The sequence below is a fragment of the Halyomorpha halys genome, unplaced genomic scaffold (assembly GCF_000696795.3).
Source record: "Halyomorpha halys isolate HHAL.00 unplaced genomic scaffold, Hhal_1.1 Scaffold2376.1, whole genome shotgun sequence".
Taxonomy (NCBI): Eukaryota; Metazoa; Arthropoda; class Insecta; order Hemiptera; family Pentatomidae; genus Halyomorpha; species Halyomorpha halys.
The window spans coordinates 11,552-24,998 of NW_027113841.1; positions in this window are offsets into that span (position 1 = coordinate 11,552).

Sequence of the window (13,447 nt, forward strand, 5' to 3'; positions counted from 1 at the left end):
AGCCCTGCAAAGTGGGGCGAAACGTTGGAAAATAAATAGTTGTAAACTATTTTTGTTTCACTATTGACCGCAACCCTGACCATCTCCCTATATATTATGTATATAATTGGATATATACTTCAGAAAATATTCTATATATCAAAGAGATATGTATAATTTACATTGTAAGTTGATTGTAGATATACATCAATATAGTGTTTTTTTTTTTTTTTCATGAATTGCATGAGGTGCAGTAATCGTGATGTATAATGTAGAAACATTGAAAGTACATCATAGTTGAGTAAAACAAAGTAGAAACTTATTATAAAAAGCCTAATCCCTAAAAATGAAGGCCGTTATAATTAGGAGGAGAGACCAGCCCTAGAGGAGTTAGATATTAATGGTAGAGCTAGGGGGACAGTTGGTGATTACCCAGCCTCAACCTTTGTCTCTATCACTCACTCCTCTAATTTGTGTTTCTTGTGGCCGACAGTCTGCCGGGTCTCCTGCTATAGTAACAAGTTCAATCGTAACAAGCAATTAGGGCCGCTCTTCTTATCCACCTCCCTGGGTATTAGGAATATTCTGTATCCTCTAAGTTTGTTAGCTTGTCTTGGCTAAATAGGTCAACCTTATTAAGGAAACTTCTACAGTTTCTGCTTCTTCAGGTCATTAAATTACATTTTTTAGCCAGCATTTCTTTTTTTTTAATATATCCATATTTAAACAGGATTATAAAATTCATTTTGAAACTGGTATCGTTTTAGATACATACTTATATTTAATCAAAATTCTCTATTTAGTATTATCTTAAACTGCTATCCGTTGATTTTATGTTTCAAAAATGTTTTATGTTTACCACGAGACCAATATCTAGTTCAAAAGATATAAATGCCTAAGATACTGAACTGCTGTAGTAAGTAGCAGAAATTAATCAAATCTTTTCGATAAGGCCTATTCTAGAGAACGGGTGAATTAAACTCATCTACTTATTTAAATACTTCACGTAAACCTATTGCAATAGCAAAAAGTTGAATACACGACATGATTCCGATAAAATAGGAAATAGGGACTAGAGAAAATGACCACAAAGAGTCGCAAATAAAATAATATAGACGTTTATACATTTTGGATAATTTGCTGAGAAATTAAAATAACTGAACTTGTTATCTTCTCAGAATTATGGTTTCTGAGAAGATTCTCAAATACCTGAAGATGATATTAGCCACAAAAAAACTAGAAATGAGCAAGATAGGAAGCGAACTGCTCAAATAGGGCCTTGAAAACTTATAGCCTAAGCGAGATGGAAGATGAAGGGCAGCTTTAAAAGGGCCTGATCTGAGCCATCCCGGGGGTAGGGCCCAGGATGTTATCCTTTATCGGGTCCTTGTCAAGCGGCTCCCATCTTCCCACTTCTCCTGCCTATTTCCTAGGGCCGAAATTTTCATATTTAGGGTCGCTGACTTCTTGATCCCTGGACCTAATATGAATACCAGTATATATTTCTCAAAGGAAATTGTTTATTTGCTTATCGAAACAGAATAGGCACATATTTCTTCTTCTATTGAATAATAGTTGGACCACTGAGTGAATTTATTCAACTGTATCATATAATTTAATCTTTTATATACGTTTATTTATGTTTAAATTAAAGAAAACAAGAAATGTTTTGTATGAAGATATTCCGGGTGACGGTCAATAAATGTATCAAAATAGTTGAAGAAAACTATTTATTGTTAACCTGCCCTAAATCTTACTCTTTTTGAAGGTTAGCGAAAAATTGGGGAAATTTTATACCTGGCCATCCAATCCAGTTGTCATCTTTGTTTCATCTGGCAGGTACTTCCATCCATGTTTATTTGTTATTTTAATTACTTTTCTGAATGTTTTCTTTTCCTTGTTACTAGATCTCGCCTTCGCCATATTTATTTCACCTTCTTTTTACCTTTCATAGCTACCTCGTTACCATATTTATAACTAGTTCAAACGAGTGTCTTTCTACAATTTATTACTCTAATTCTGTATTTAGAATTCTATGACACCTGGCTATACCTATTAGTAACTAGTTTCTAGTCAATCTATATGTATTATTACTTAAATTATTATTATTATTTCTTTTATATATTTTATAAACAAAGCCAGGTTTTTAAAAAATATCTTCATATTTTCAATGTATATTTATTTTAATGTTTTATCAATTCATACAAAGTTTGTATCTTGTTTTCATTAAGTCTTGACGAAGCGTTGCGAAGTGGGGCAATGCAATGGTTAAATAAACAGATTTCTATCTTTCTACAATTTACTTCATACGATCAAATATCTTCTTCCAATAAGAAAAAGGAAGTGATTTTTCTACAACATACATTTTTAATTTATATCCAGTTATACCCCAATGCATTATCAGTAGCTTAGATATATAAATTAATAAAATTATCTTTTTAGATAGAGATTTATATTATCTTAAATTTTGAAGGGAAAACTTACTTCTACCAGACTAAGCTATTCAGTGCCAGTGTACTCAAGTGCATCTAGGTTTATCCCAAAAATTTCATCTACATTGAATAGATTTCAAATATTTTTATTTTTATTGAGTTTCTTAAATCAATAAGTTTAACCCTTTTTAATCGGTTGCCCCTTCGGAGGAGACAACATAAATGTAGCACATCACTCAGTATTCACTTCTGAGGGGACATGAAAGTTTATTAGTGATTAAGGAGAATAAACTTATCCGACAGATTTTTTTTTAGAAACGAGTGTTATCCTGTTGTTTTATATTAAAATGGTAAAAAAAAAAAAAAAAATTCATGAAGCATCATGATACATAAATCAACCAGTTTAGCTTCGAAATTGCATGTGCGATGTGCATTCACGACGGCCTTTAGATTTCTCTAATCAGCTGAGCGATATGTAGGATTACTGAAACAGAGTTACATGAGTATGGGTCAAAGATTAGAATTAGTAATTTCCGAACTATTTCTTTATCTTTTCTTTCATTTTATGATCATTATTAATTTTTTTTTTTATAAAGATGGCAAAACGACCAAACACTGTGACGTCAACAGTAGTGATGACGAATTTCAGATAAACATTTATACAGACAATTTTTAAAAAAATAAATATTCAACCAGAAGATGGTGGTAATGACGATATCCAACCAAAAAGAAAACCAATAAACTACGTAGAGAGTGATTGTAAATGTGTTTTTTAATGTCCACAAATACATATAAACCAAATTTTATTACAATGCCTTCTTTATTTCTAAAATTGTACTTACATTAAAAATAATAATACTAAAGCCTATACGGAAGGTTCGATGCCGATATCACTGATCGCCCTCTACAGTGACTCCCTTCCAAACTCAATCTACTAAATCAGTCATGACGCAATCCTACCACGTACATTTTGGTCTACCCCTCGGACGTTTACCGGTCGGTATCCGTCCATTTCAAAGTCCTGAACTTAATTGGAACCCAAATGTAATTATTTATGTTCAATAATTCCTATGATAAAGTTTTTTCACAATTCTACATCTTCAAAATTAACTTTGATAAATCTAATTAATATTTGATGCACAGATACCTATTAATTAAAACTTTAAATCAAGGTAGATTAACATCTTTATGTTATTTAAAATTAATTTTCCGTAGGTATAGTAGTATTCTAAATATTTGCCAATTATGATCGTAAAATGCTGATTTCTCTTCATTAAAAAGAAAATTGGTGCTTTAAAAATGTATCTCGGTTTTTTTCGTTCAGTGAGTAGTTTTATGTCAATGTTCAGTATCATAACATTGACATAAAAAAAGTTATTTGCCTCAGAAATAGTTTTTTTTTATTAGTTGAAAAAATACATCATTCTCAAAAAACACATATTTTATATGGAACTGTACTAAACATTCAAAACATATTTTAATGGGTAAACTTTTTTTTTTTCTTAATATAAGAATATAGGAATTTATAATAATTATAAATGATTTATAATTGCAATATTCAGTGATATTGTAAATGGGTATTTAGAGTTAAACCTAAATGCATTCGATTGTACCCTAAAGTCCGATAAAATATTTCTTTTCAAAATCTGAGATGGTATATATCCAAACACATACTTTTTATGTACCAAAGTTTCCAAATTCAATCCTTTAATTTTTTTTTTAAATTTATATATTAAACCTACTTATAATACTTTAGGAGTTATTGGCTATAAACATAAAAATATGCCGCGACCACTTTGAAAGATATGCCAAACATGGCTTAAGCACCTCCGGAAACAAATAAACTTTTTATATATTTTTTTTAATCTTTTTATTTTTTTCAATCAGTTTTACATAAGGATCTATTGAAAGAAAATTGTTTATGATTACTTCTAGGAACAGGAAAATGTTAAGCTAGATAGACTATTATCCCAAACATCAAGCACTAAGACAGACTCCAGGAGGCAAACCCCTAAGACTAGCATAACACTTTTAGAGACAGGATCCCTCAAATCCTCTAACCAAACAAACTTATTTTAGTCTCATTTCCTTAACCATATATACTTATCGGATAGAGCTTCCTTAGCAGAGAGTGGCAGGATGTTGCAAGTGTTTCAAACAAGTTCAAGAGGAAATCACCATCCAATTATCGGATGGTAACAAGTTAATTTATAAGTTTATTTTCCTTCTTCCAGTGTCCATCTTAACAAATACTATAAATGGGCCTACAAGAAAAATTTAGAAAGTTTAATTCTTCTTAAATGAAGCTGAAGAGATTTGTATCCTTCATGACGAGAGCTTCAGACTAATTGTACCTCGAAATATTATTTTTAAATCTTTTTATTTCCTGAAGTTTTTTTTTTAAAAAAAGAATAAATTTATGTTTTAAAAATATTTTAATAACCATTTTTTTGTAATTAACGTGTCATATGTGGTTATGTACGTGTATCTGGATGCATAATTAAACATTCATTCACGAATTGTTGACAAATTTAAAGTCAGTGTAAAGCACTCTAGTGATAAAAACACTTTAAAAATAAATAATGAGGTGTAGACGGTTGACCGTAGATTACTGATTGGAGAAGATGGTCGGGGGGGGGGGAGATTCGGCCATAAAAAAAACAACATAAATAAACAAAAAAAGAATTTATTTTTGCCGATGTTTCGGTTATAAAAATCAGTTTTTATCAGGATTCACTACTACCTTCCTTGACGAAGACTTGAAACTCAGGTCGAAACGTCGGCAGTAATAAATGTTTTTGTTTATATATGTTGTTTTTTTTTTTTGCTGATCGCACCCCCGACCATCTTCTAGAATTAAAAATAAATATATACTAACGCGTATATGTTTTTTTTTTTTAATTAAATAGTTTTCTCCAGAAATATCGTTTTGAGAACGTTCTATATTCCAAGTTCGTCTTTTTTACCGTATCATAACGCTCCAACGAAAGAATAATCAGATGTTATAGTCTATCCAAAATACTTTTTCACGAAAAGTTTGAGATTATATTCATTACAACAGGTAAATTTACTTGGTTTATTTTATCTAGCTTATAAGGGTTATTAAACAAATGTTTTTACTCGTTGATAAAATACAGCTCAAACTCATGTTTAATAATAATAGTTTAGGTAACCCGAAGATACCACTAATCGTACTCTACGTGCATCAGACCATTGGCGCCCTTCCAAACCCAAATCAGTCTTAACACAATACTCTCATTTTCTTCTTGGACGTTTTAAAATGTTAATGATCACCTGATATAAAAAAACAAATAAAATGATTTTGGAGGAGAAGTAAAGAAGATGAATAAAAAAAGAAACACAAATACTAAAAATAAAGTGACGGTTTAGCCAGAATCTTTTAGCCGAATTGTCCTGGTGACAACCTGAAACTCAGATCGAAACGTCGGTATGAATAAATATTTATTTGTTTATTTATGTTTTTTTTTGCTGACTGCACCTCCCCAGACCATTTTCTCTATTTATTAATCTACGGTTAACTATCTACATAAATTAAAAACTGTTTTACCCGTGTTCAATAAAACAAGCCTCAATTCAAAACATTGATTAATTCAAGTTATGAAAATAAACATACTTAAAAGACAGCGATAATCATGATTTAACCTCCAATTTAAGAAACATTCGCTAGTAAGTTTCTAGTAGGCTATTATTATAATTTTTTTTTCTGTTATGACTCAAGTTCTCTACTGAGTACCTAAACAGTCCTAGAGCGTAATCAGTAATGTCGGTATCCCCGAGAAATATATATCAACCTACCCAGTAGAGATTCGAACCCCAAAGCCTCTGTATCAACCGGGACCCGCGCCCCAATCCGCTTAGCTATCAGGTCCTCTATTTAGTGATTGTAGTTCCTTAAACGTATCAACTCCTAATAATAAGTAAAAGTGGCTTGCACTATAGTAACTTAATTTAGCTATCACCTCTGACGAATGCCAACTTAATAAGTTATTGGTTAGATGAGCTCATAAATTATAGCATCCGTAACAATTCATAATTGAGAGGGAGTGATGTATTTTAATTTTCCTCCAAATATACAAAAGCTAAATGATACCTCAAAATGGCAGACAAATGTAATTCCAGAAGTGAGATTCGGGATTAAGTGTTGGCAAGTTATAACTGGGTCTCTAAATTGTATTACGAGTGCCGTGTGTTGTTGAACAGAGGCGGTGTGTTTCGGGCGGATCATTTTAATCAGTGCTACAATTCTGTGTGTAAGTAATATGATACGATAATACACCTGTATTTATGGCCACAGTGGCGAGGGTACGAATTATTGCCATATCTTTCCTTAACAAATTTATTATACGACGATTAAAATTTTCCTCTCCATATGAATTGATAATTTTTTAGCCCCGACGCCATAAGTATGTAGATTGGTTAAAAAGGAACTTTTTTCTAATTTATGAATTCTAAGGTAATTTATAAATATTATAAATAACATTAAAATGTCAATAATCCCTTGAGATAAAAATAGATTTTCAAGTGTAAAAACATCGTTAGCAAATTTGTTTTGAAAAACAGCGCTAATAAAAAAGAAAAAAATAAGCATTTAAAAATAGGACTTATATTTAGTTTGGAATAACTAGGATTTTTGGTTTAATCTCAAAACATTTTAGATTTTTATATGGTCACAAATTAGTGAAGTGGATGTATATTTAGTTTAATATCAAATAATTTGTATGTAAGTGTATACTTTTTTTATATTAAAATGTAATGTAATTTTTTTTTATTGTAACTGTATGCTAATTGCAAATATTTTTATCTTTGAACTTCATAATGGGCAGGAGAGCCCGAAACGTTGCTCGGATGACATAATAAAGAATAAAGAAGTAAAATGAAGGGTATACGTTTCTTAAAAGAAAAAGAATAAAGTTTATTCTTGACTGGTAATGCTGTGTATGTTTGAGGAGCGATCGGATTAATGAGGCTCAGTCACAAGAAACAACTCGTTTCGAAATTGTATTGTTCTCATAGTTAGTCAAATTGTTACTCGGAATAGTTTTAGAATTTTTCCATTTTTAATTAATTAGTCGTTAAACAGGGCATTATTGTTTTTATAAAGCTAAAACTTTATTTATTTATTATAGAAGCTTTATTGATCCCATAAGCCTAATACGTGAAAAAAAGGTGGGAGTTATATTCAGATAAAAGATAAATTGATTACAGGGCCCTGGAAAACCTGGAAATATTCCAATATCTGAACGTCACTAGAAATTGCATTTATTTTTATTTTTTTAATGAATCTGAAACTTTGTTAAATGTTTTATTAATTTTGTAAAGGTTAGTATATAAAGGACTGAGGAAATTTCATTCGAAAAAAATGAATCGAATACTGAAACCAACACTGAAAATTTTATAACATTTGAACATCTCTCCTTTCAGACGGAAAACTAAACATGTGATGCCTAAATTAAATAATTCTGTAAAACTAAACCACTTTTAATTACTAAAATAGATTAACAGTATGAAATTAAACTCCACGTCTCGAAATGTATATCCTGATATATCAACACCGATATATTACTTTAGATGATTCGATATCGAAACCAAATGTCGGATGCAATCATTATCAAGTGGGAGACATCTAACCACTTTGATACATAAAATAAACAAATATATTAAATTAACATTAAAAATATATATTAAAAAATATAATTTACAGTTATTAGCCAATTTTATTTCAACAGATGATAATCAACCCACCTAAGTCGGATCGGAACCAGCGACAATAATTAGTTGGTACATTTATGACAGTTAAAATATAATAAAATTAAAATAAAACCTATTTATACAGCAATATTTTACTATTAAACTTACTTTAACATTTAGATTAATTGCTTTTGTTTACAAATATGAGAGGAAAATGAGTATTTGTTATAATAAGGGCAAAATTATGTATTAGAATAATAGCACAACAAGTAATAAAGAAGAAAATCTCTAATTTTTTGCCAGTTTATCTTCTAAACTATTTTAGTTTTACAAAATAATGGTGAAATTAATGAATAATAATTTATTTAGAAAATAAAACAGATGTTATGTCGAGTAGGGGTTCAAAGGGAACCTTTACTAGCCCAACCCTGTAAGGTGATGGATGAAAAGAATTATTTACTCGAATTTTTTTATTGCTGTATTTGAAATAAAAGACATAAAAAAACAGTATTACAAAATATTGAACCATATAAACTAGAAAAAATAAATAAAATGAAATTCTAAAAATACAAATTAAAAAAAAAAAAAGGGAATATTGTTTATTGTCGGTGGGAATTTATGAATAAAATAGCCTATATGTCACCCTGGGTGATGTGGCCCCTGTTGGAGAAATGTCCTCCGGGAACTACTGACCAGGTAGAGAGATAAGGGCCATTGACTCGGTATATTTACGTAAAACTGGTATTATTAATACCTTTGTAGCCTAAACAACAACAACATACGCAATGCTTATAACCATAACAAATCAATTATTAAGCATATGTTGGCCGCAACAACAGATGTTCAAAAAATGTTCTAAAAAAAATTCAAACCACCCTATAACAACAGATTTAGCAAACTTTGTTCTAATTATATGGTACCATATCTCTTCAATCGTTTAAACAAGATGTTAGGGAGGGTGGTTAAATTACAGTACAGGATCTGACAGTTGGAAATATATTCGTGTTGTGCAACATAGCTTATTGCGCAACAAACGCCGTACCATGTTTTGTATATACTATATCCTATAGTAATATGTGCTACCTTTTCTGAAAGGTTCAACTGTTGTCCCAGAGCCGCCCCTTAGCTCAGTGTTTAAGACAGGCTGATGTCTATAAGCAGTGCCGGATCGCATCCGGCCTGGGGCTTTGTTTTTTTCATTGAGTGGCGGTCCCACAAGATGAAAAACTTTGACCCCCAACCATGGTTAGGCAGTATAGAACTCCAATGGGAGTCTTGGCAAAAAAAAAAAAAAAAACTATTGTGCCAGATTTTACTATTGTGCAAGGTTCTAATAATATTAAACCTTTTGCTGCTGTGTCATGTTCTGTTGTGGGAGGTTCTGTAGTGCAAACATTTCGGTTTTATCCGATTCACAAAACGTGGAACGACCAGACTCACAACACGTCATTACGTACATCCCAGACTCTAACACCAGAATCACTCAATCGTGTGGGAAGGTCTTCAGTTTGATTAAACTGTTGCCTACTTATTCTATATTTATCGCATTAAATGTTTCTGAGGAGGATCACGTCGATTTTAATATTTTCTTCAGTATGTAAAAAACCTTTTTGCTGTCTTAGACTGTATATGTATCGCAGAGATAAATGCGGAACATGGGAACACTAAAATAAAAAATGTTTGAAGGAGATGTAGAACTAATATAAAAAAATATATAAAACATTTTTCAATTAGGCCTAAGGTGCAAGAGGTTATACCACCACTAACAGGTGATAGATATATTTTAAAATAAGATTAATTCTAGTCAATATTAGAATTTAGGTGCGGTGCTTAAAGACCATCCAAGTTATGCAATTAAGAAGTTAAAATTAATTTAAATCCGTAGCGCCACAGCCCATTTAAGACCAGAGCTTACCTAATTGGTTGCCCTGGTAGAAGTTAGAATATCTATAATGAAGTTTAACATGGGCTTACCGCTCCTAGTTAATATATCATCATAAAATTGATTCAAACTACTTCTTTGAACAAATGAATTTTTAACCCTTATACTTGCAGAAGTAATATAGTCACCTTTAACTTTCCGGGCGATTTTCGCGTTGTTTCAACCTCTTAACCAGTGTTGTCTGTTTCATGACCAAACTTCACAACTTAGCAGAATATACCATCATTGGCACCTCTAGATTTTTTTACCATTTTTTTCTGAAAAGGTTATTATTGTAAGTGCTGACCACAAGATGCCAGCCTACAGAAAGGAGCTAAGTTTAGAGAATATCCTCATGCTCCTTACTTTTTCACAAATACAATCATACATAAAGACCTCAATGTTCCATATGTAACCGATCTAGTCCGAACCAGATATCATTCCTTCCATTATGAACTACCTAACCACCCAAACTCACTAGTTTCTAACCTTGCTTCCTCTTCCATTCCAGACAATCTTTCAAGGCGCCAGAAAAGAAATGGCAACGAGACCTGCAAATGTCAAACGTCATTAGAGTGCTACGAATGGGTACTTTCTCTTCACATCTGTATCACTCCATTTTAAATGATATCAAATTTAAATGTACAGTTGTAAATAGCAATAAATAAATAAATAAAAATAAAATAAAAAAAGTTTAGGAAAATTTGTAGCTAGTTTGTAGTCGTTTTTGAAGGTTCTGAATTTTCTATAGGAAAGGTTAATCAGGATTCGAAAATAGTAAAACCTTTGTTTTTATTGGACAAAATAAAAAAGTTAAATGATATCACCCTTGCCAGATTCATGAACCTATTTTAGCCGTAAAAAAAACTCTAATGGTTTAAGGATGACGTATTGATGAGATGTTTGATTAATATTTAAGCCTAATCTTTATTACTTTTCGGAACCTTCTTGATACTTGTCATCTCATGCCACCTGTAGATCCTAGCAGGTATTCTCGGGTTTTCCTTCTTGACATTTCCTTATTGGTTGACAAAATTACAGCTTTTGAGTTAGAAATATTTCTTTGGTTGTTTAGTAAAGATATTTCTTAGGCACATTACTAATATGATAAAGTCGCTTAAGGTGTGTAACCTCGTGGTCCGAAAAAGCCAACTATATGATTATAATATTTTAAAAATCAATAAATCCTTTTAAAGGCATCTTGTTACAACTATCGTTTTGAAGGATACCAGTACATTTATTTTTTTACCTTGAGAATTCTTTCGAAATGTAATTAACTTTTGAATTAAATAACTTAAACTTTATTAGTGAGTTTTTATTCAGTATATTTGCTTCACGGTTAGATACTAGAGGTGTAAACTAGCAACTGATAGGCAAGTTCTTCATCGATTGTTGAGCATATCACTAGAAATGGAACTTTTTGAGTTCTTGTATGTATATTTGAGCACAAGCAAAATATAAGGTTCTTAGTGACGAAAAATTTTATGATTAAAAGCTTTCATTCCAATAGTTTTCTTATATTCTAGCCTCATAGCCGTTTCCAGGGTTTCAATGAAACCTGAATACAAACGATTTTCCACCTACTTAGAAATAAATCAAAAGAAAAAAAACCAAAGTAAAAATTTTCCGAATTATTCAGTTTTCTCTCATATGCGGTGAATGGGCGAATGATTTTCGTAGTTTTAACGATTTTTCAACAATGTATAAGTAGCTTAAAATGAAAATGGATGTAAACATTTTCTACCATTTTATTAGCTTTTCCTTTAATATCTCTTAACGAATGAATGGATTTTAGTAGCTCAAAAATCTGTTTAAGTACAAGGGAAACGGGTGTAAACATTTTTTAAATTATTTATTCGATTTTCCTCGAATCAACTAAATAAATTAATCGTAAATTGGCTTCCCAAATATTTAGAAGTAGGCTCAAAGGAAATCGTGAGTAAATATTTTCCAACATTTTAGTTGCTTTTTCTCTTATCTTGTGACTGAGTGAATGCATATTTGTAGTTATCTATAATTTTATTCGGAACCCTTTTTTTAAAAAGTTTATTAAGATTTTTGGAAGCACCTGTTATCTATTTTTTTTTCTCAATATTTAATTTCAAATTTCAATCCCAATTAAACATTTTTTTAAAAAGAAATTGGTGTTAAGATATTCTTTGTGATTTTTAAAAGAAACGTTAATAGGACTCAAGCAATATTTAAAAGACTGTTTTAAGTACTTTTATATGAGTTTAATGTTTGTGAGATTTTATAGTGGCTAAGCCATTGGTTCCAGTAACAGTGGTTCTGAGGTACACCGGTGTTATCTGCTGGTAACCTAGCTAGTTGTATCTCAGTACATCTGTTTTTTTAAACGAACGTAGATAACATAAAAATGGTAAGAAAAATAATTTGGATGTGTTTTCAGTATCAGGATTATTTCTACTTTTTCATGGAAAATGGTTAATCACTTTAGTTTTCTGTAGGATAAACTATAGATTTAGTTTCACTTTACTGTTACACCATTATATTTCATAAAAAAATGGAATATTTAAGAAACTTTTGGACAGACAATATTTACCGATAATATAGATGTATATTAATGGTATTGTAGTACTTAAGTATATTTAAGGATGACAACATCTTGAATCTTTGGTCAACAAAGAACGTATATAACTGAAATAAATAAACAATTCGAAGATTATATTAACTTTCTACATTTTTTTTAGTCATTTTATCCGGCTGAAGATTCCTATTGAAACCCTCTACCATCCTTAAGTGGAAACGACAAAATTAATTTCTAGAAGTGACCACTGTACAAATTTCGATCGACCCATGTGGGAATTGAACCTACGAAACTTTTTTGAACCAGGTACTCTGTGACCCGCGCCCCGACGTATGCAGCCATCTCTTCCTTTCTTTCAAAACCAGTATATATAAAACGATGTACAATTTTAATAAGCACTACTTACAAATCTGACGTGCCAGAAATTATTAATTTATTTAGCCGGAACTTACCTGTGAACAAAAATTACAAAATTAGATTATACAATATAATAAAATAAAATAAACAAATTTCCTTATTTAGATATTTCTAAAAATACTTTCTAGGGTACCATGTTAACCGTTCTCCTGTCAAGTAAAGCATTGTGTCACAGTGTCCTATACCTTCGAGGTGCAGAACTAATTGGCTTTACTGTTATATATAATTACTTTCATGACCAATATTGAATGAATTTATATACTTTTGAATAACGGCTATTGGATAGACGTATTTATAGCGCGATGTGTGGTATTGGCATCGAACGTTCGAGTTTATTGTACGATAAATTTATTTAATTAAATCCTGAGTGATTTATCAGTAAATTACAATTTATCATTAAACTTACACTTTGAATTATAGATAAATAAAATTTTATTTATG